General features: G+C 40.9%; 1 protein-coding gene across 1 annotated transcript in view; it reads right to left on the reverse strand.

Moving 5' to 3' along the window:
• Nucleotides 1–5,248, reverse strand: part of LOC109920200 (zinc transporter ZIP10-like) — a gene marked incomplete at its 3' end in the record, with an annotated part of 30,860 nt that extends 25,612 nt beyond the window's left edge. The window contains exon 1 of the mRNA XM_048592286.1: nucleotides 5,153–5,248. The remainder of the gene's footprint in view (nucleotides 1–5,152) is intronic.
• Between the last annotated feature and the right edge of the window lie 752 nt (nucleotides 5,249–6,000).

Genomic DNA, 6,000 nt, shown 5'->3' on the forward strand with positions numbered 1-6,000 from the left:
GAATGTTGATCATGGATGACGTGATAGTTGAGCCTGATTATGTATCTCATATAAGCCAGTGTCACTCAGGAACTGAAAGCATACATTCCTGGTTTATTTTCCCATCCCTTTACATTAACACCTTTTGTAACAAAACACCACCATACTGCTTTGATCAGCTAGCTCAGTATCAGTCGCTTCAGGAAAGGTCCAGGTCCAGTCGAACTATTCAATGGTTGCATTGACAACACCATCAGGATATCGAGACTCCTTACATACTGAGAGCTGACTTGGTTAAATTTCTAATCTAGTAAATCCAGTTTTGCAATAATTGAATCCATGGGCAATTTCCACATAAAACTAGGTTATCCTAATGAGATAGCATGTTATTAAGACCGGCATGCTTTAGCTATAAATCATTAAACACTATGACCATAACTAAAGTACCTAATGAAGAAGCCCCATTAGTATTTCAAAAATTCATTTTGCATGAATTCTTATCAAGATTTTTTCCATACTTTTATTTGGGCTAAGGAGTTTAAAAATCAACTACAAAACTGGCAAATGCCTTTCCTCCATCAATATTGTATAAGGAAAAATGCAAGAAATTCTCATACAAAAACAAAATCTGCTGAAATACTCCAAGAGTCTAGCAGCATCTGGGGAAAGACAGCTCACATTTCAGGTTGCAACTTAGTATGAGAGGGAAATGAGAGAAGTGTTTGATGGGGTTAGTGGAGGTACAAATGATAATTGTCCTGGCAGAGCTCAATACTGCTTGAGTTCTTTCGAGTGAGACAGCTGATGATGGTTTAACCCGACAGTCACCACGCCTCAGGTGAGGGGAATATGTGAAGGAGAGTCCTTCATGGTACTGTCAGTTGGTAGGAGAATGGAACCCATGCTGTTGGTGTTACTGTGTATTTTAAACCAGCCTTCCAGCCAACTGAGCTGACTCCTTTTGAGACATACAGAATGCTGAACTGAAACAAATGCAAATCATTGCTTCACCCAGAAAGCATGGGTGGGGTCTTACAGAGTGAGGAGATGTGATGACAAAATGACTAGCATTACATCTTTCCAGTGCTTACATGAAAAAATACCATGGGAAGGAGCTGGGCAGTGGCATGTTTAGAAGACCAGAATGCATGGAAAATACCTTTTCCCCTACAGAAGGAATGTATGTCTGGTGGTAGCACTACAAGAAATGATTGAAATAGCAGGGGCTGATCAGTTTCCTGCAGAGGCTATTTGGGTGGCAAGTCAGGACCCTACCATGGTTCTGGGAAGGAGGGAAGGGGCAAGAACTGAAACTGTCAAACAGTTAAGGATCCTGCAAGTGAATAATGGTAGTACAAGGAAGACATCTTAAGAGTTGTTAGCTAGAAGACACACCATTAACAGTATAAAGCATTGATGATTTCAATATCTCTGAAGGCAGGGTAGGGAAGAAATACTACAAGATGAAGATATTTCCAGAAGATGGGGAATAGTGCCCACACAATTAATCTATTTCTGGAGAAATTCAGAATCTAAAGCCAATATTTAAAGGCGAGTCTTATCACTCAGCTGCTGTTAAACATCACTGGAAATAGCTGAATTTTTCTAACCCTTCTTGGTTCTTGTACCAAGTTTGGCAGCAAAACAATTTTGGGACTACATACCACCAAGATTTGAGATTCATACATCCAATATAAAATAAAAGAATATAATTGTGATAGAATGTAACAGACTAAAATAACAAATGTTTAGATTTTACCCATCACTAAATAGTAGAATTCTCTTCCACTACTTCTCCATCCCCAAGAAGTTCACCAGTTATCTGAATCTCAGTGAATCAATTTGCAAGATTCCCATTTTCAAATGTCCTCTGAAAATCTTACCCCTTCCATCCAGTTTATGATCTTCCAGTTTGCATTTCAACAGATTTCCACATTTCCTAATGTCTTTGAAATACTTGCATCTTTGATTAAACTTTTGGTTTCTCAAATATTCCCTCCTCATTAATATTTCTCTCAGTACCTTTAGTGCACCAGATGGTTATTAACAACAATTGATGGTCACCATTACTGAGACTAGCTTTCAATGCCAGATTTTATTAGCTGCGTTTAATTCCACCAGATGGGATTTAAACCAAGTTTCCAGTGCATTATCCTGGGGCTCTAGATTACCAGTTCAATGACATTACCAACATGCTACCATCTTCCTCCAACAACCCTCCCCCTTCTTCCAAGGACATTGGATATTCCTCAACCTACTTACTAAATAAAAAAATGAAATGTTGCATTTTAAATTAGAACTGAAATTAGCATTTACCATTTATGAATCAACTCATTTCATCTGTTGTCATTTTCATTCTGCCCATTGTTGCAATGGATTAGACTACATATGTCACTTTCCATATCAAGAATCCTATTATTGAGGGGGTGTAATTACAGAATGACTGGTACTCAAAAAAATACTTCAATTATAAATCCACATCCTCAATTTAGCATTTCAGTGCTGCACTTAATTAGTCTAATGGATGCAAATTTGGAAGCTAGTGTTATGGCAATCATGAAAATTCTTAGAAAGCCATTTCAGCGATGGAAAGGCAGAGAGGGCAGTTTATTTTGCAATGGTATCAACAGCAGCTTGATTCATACACCACACACACACTAGTTATGATAAAATTCAATTATAGAAATGGCTCTGTTCCCCCAATATGACACCATGATAAATTAAACTCATTTCACTTGGCTCCAAAATAAAAACTGCTTTTCCATAAAAGGTGTGGCCAGAGGGAACAGATGCAAAATTCCACCTCATCATCCCAAATAGTCTTACGTTAAGACAAACCTTTGATCTAGATGTGAAAATACCAAAAGGAAATTTATATACACACACAAAATATACAAGTTGGGAATTAATTTGTATTTTCCAGAACTAATTTTGGAAAACTTCCAAAACTAGCAATCTGCCTATAAGAATTGACAAATTGTAATAAACCTTCCTATGAAATATCAAATACAAAATAATTCAAATCATATTTAAAAGTCAGCTTTTAATGAGGATTTTATCTTACATATCAATTCTTTTAATGCAAATGGGCAAAAAAAAGGTTACTACATATACAGTGTTCAAACCTAGGGGTCAGATCAATAACAAGCTTTAATAAATCCAAAAAAGGTAATTTGAAAGATTTCTCTTTGCCCAGAAGTGTGTAGTTTTTACCAAATGCTGGTAAAATACAAACATACTTATCACTTCCATTAAAGTTGGAGGGAGAAAGCACTAGAGGATTCGGATAGGGTTGAATGCAGCCGAAGCCTGTGACACAAACACTGGTCTAAACCAGTTCGGCTGAAATAATCGTTTGTGTTGCAGACTCAAAAATGCTGACAACCAAGTCATAGGACACAGCTATATTACCGATTGGACCTTATACTGAGTTGACAACAAAATAGCTTGGTTGCCGTGCCACCAAGTTGAAATTTTATATTTAAAGGTTTATATATTCATTGTGAAATCCAGCAAGTTAACAGGACCACACCTCCAAATTATATGCACTTGTACAAAACTCTTTCTTCTATTTCAGGTGGGCAAGTAGTCACTACGACTGACTACTAAATGAATGGGATTCTGTCAGTACTAATTTAATGGCACAATTATCACTACTGCTGCTGGAACAACTGACGGTATGATTTTTTTTTTAAAGACAGTTTTTACCAGTTTGTCCATTATTCCCCATTGGCAAATCAATGGGACTCATTCCCCCACGCCCCAAAAAGTAAGCACTGTGCAAGACAAAAGCATCAAAACATGGGACATTAATTTTTGAAACCAGTTTCCACACTGCGTTTGGGGTACGTGGTTATGATCTATTCCGATGACGATTCACGTGTAGATTTACCATTTTCAAATGTTTAGAAAATTGCTTGTACATTAATTATTTTAAAACAAAACATTAGAAATCAGCAGCGTACGAAACTCCGCATGAATTGCAATCTGCACTTACAAAAGGGCACTTAAGTGAAAGCACGACAGATTGAAAAATATATACACACCACCACGGAAACAAACTGAAATTCGAGCTATAGTTGATAAACACTGGTCGAGATTTAATTTCATTATTACACAAAACATTTGACGATTTTAAAAAAATTATTGTATTACAATTTTATTACATTGGAACGACCGTTACTGGATTGATAAAAGTTATCGTTTCATTCGCAGCTCTCAAAATAGAAAACGTATTAATCGGAAAAAAAAAATCAACTGACACATCTGCAATTGACTGACAGCTCCGCATTAGAAAATGCTAACAATGGCCTTTTATTAAAATTACAACGCATTTACGTGCCAATCTCCCCTTAATGGTCAGCATTTCAGCCGCAGCGAACCTCGAGCTCGCTACGTGGGTTTATTGCAAACCGGTTAAAAGAAAAATAAGAAAATCGGGTCGGCGGGAAGTCATGCATCCGAAAGAAAAAGCGCCCAAACTAATACTCTTTTTATAACATCCAGAAAGGGCGGGGGAAGGAAATCGGCGAGACTTTCAGAAGCAAAACACACCAGGGCCGTATCCAGCGGTAAACGTGAACAGGGCAGCGAGTGGCTGCTCGGTGTTAAGCACACTGCAGTGCCGCACCAACAAACTGAACACCCGGTGTTTGGCGCCGGGCTCCCGCCGCTTCGCGGGTACAACATTATATCGGCCGCCGGCAAAAAAGAAACCCACCCCGCCACCGGTATCCCTCTTCTCTCCACCACATACACAGACAAACAAAGAAAAAAAAAAAACAGGTACTCTTTACAGAGCCTAAATCAAATATCTCCTGTAACGTCTCGTCATTAGGCCTCGAATCAGGCGGTCGCCCCGCCATTGTTATTCTGAAGCACGTTTTACTCTTAAAATACTCAACCTCGGGGAGAAAAGAAAACGGCAACACGTGACGCCGACCCAAGCTCGAGCGCAGCGAGACCCGTCTCTTTCTCTCTGTCTCGCCCTGCCACCCACCCCATTTGCTTTCCTCTTCCCCAACGATCCCTTTCTGCACGCGTTCAATACAAGGGATTTCAACCAAACGGAATCTATTCGCCTGGCGCAGCTCGGCGCCCGGAGCTGCACACTCGCGTCTAAACGCTTGACGACTGGGGCGGTGAGAAGGGAAACAAATGGGTGTTTAAATACCTCACTCGAGTGCCGTGTGCATCCTCTCCGCTCGGTACCAACACAGGGAGCGCGGAGGGCGGGCCGGGGCCGCGCGGGGCTGGACCACGGTGCGCGCGCGCTGCACGACGCTCGCGCCAGCCAACCTCCCTTTCAAAACTCCAACGGCCGGCCTGACCGTTTATCGGCCTGATCACACACACACACACACGTACACACATTCATACAATGTCCGTGTGACCAAACACACACACACACACAGGTCTCATCACACACAGATACCAGTCTGATCAGACGCACAGACACATACATACAGACACAAATACAGACACAAACACACATATATAAAAACACACGTGCATGCACAAACACACAACACACAGTCAGTCTGATCTTGCATATGCACACACACACATAACCAGTCTGACCTTCTACACACAGAACCAGTCTGATCTCTCTCTCACACACAAAATTCGATTCCACCCTTGGGTGACTGTTGCCTGCATGGGGTTCGTGCCACAATCCAAAGATGTGCAGGCTAGGTGGATTGGCCATGATAAATTGCCTGCAATTTTCAGGGATATGTAGATTAGGTGGGTTATAGGAGGATGGGTCAGGATGGGATGCTCTGAGGGTTGGTGTGGACTTGTTGGGCCGAAAGGCCTGTTTCCACACTGTAGGGATTCTATGAAAACCAGTCTGATCACGCACACACCCACACCCAGTCTGATCACATACACACACACACCCAGTCTGATCACACACACACACACCCAGTCTGATCAAAAAAACACACACACACCCAGTCTGATTACACAAACTCACCCAGTCTGATCTCTCACACACACACACATACACACACACACCCA

Source organism: Rhincodon typus, unplaced genomic scaffold, assembly GCF_021869965.1.
Source record: "Rhincodon typus isolate 14 unplaced genomic scaffold, sRhiTyp1.1 hic_rhity00000975, whole genome shotgun sequence".
Taxonomy (NCBI): Eukaryota; Metazoa; Chordata; class Chondrichthyes; order Orectolobiformes; family Rhincodontidae; genus Rhincodon; species Rhincodon typus.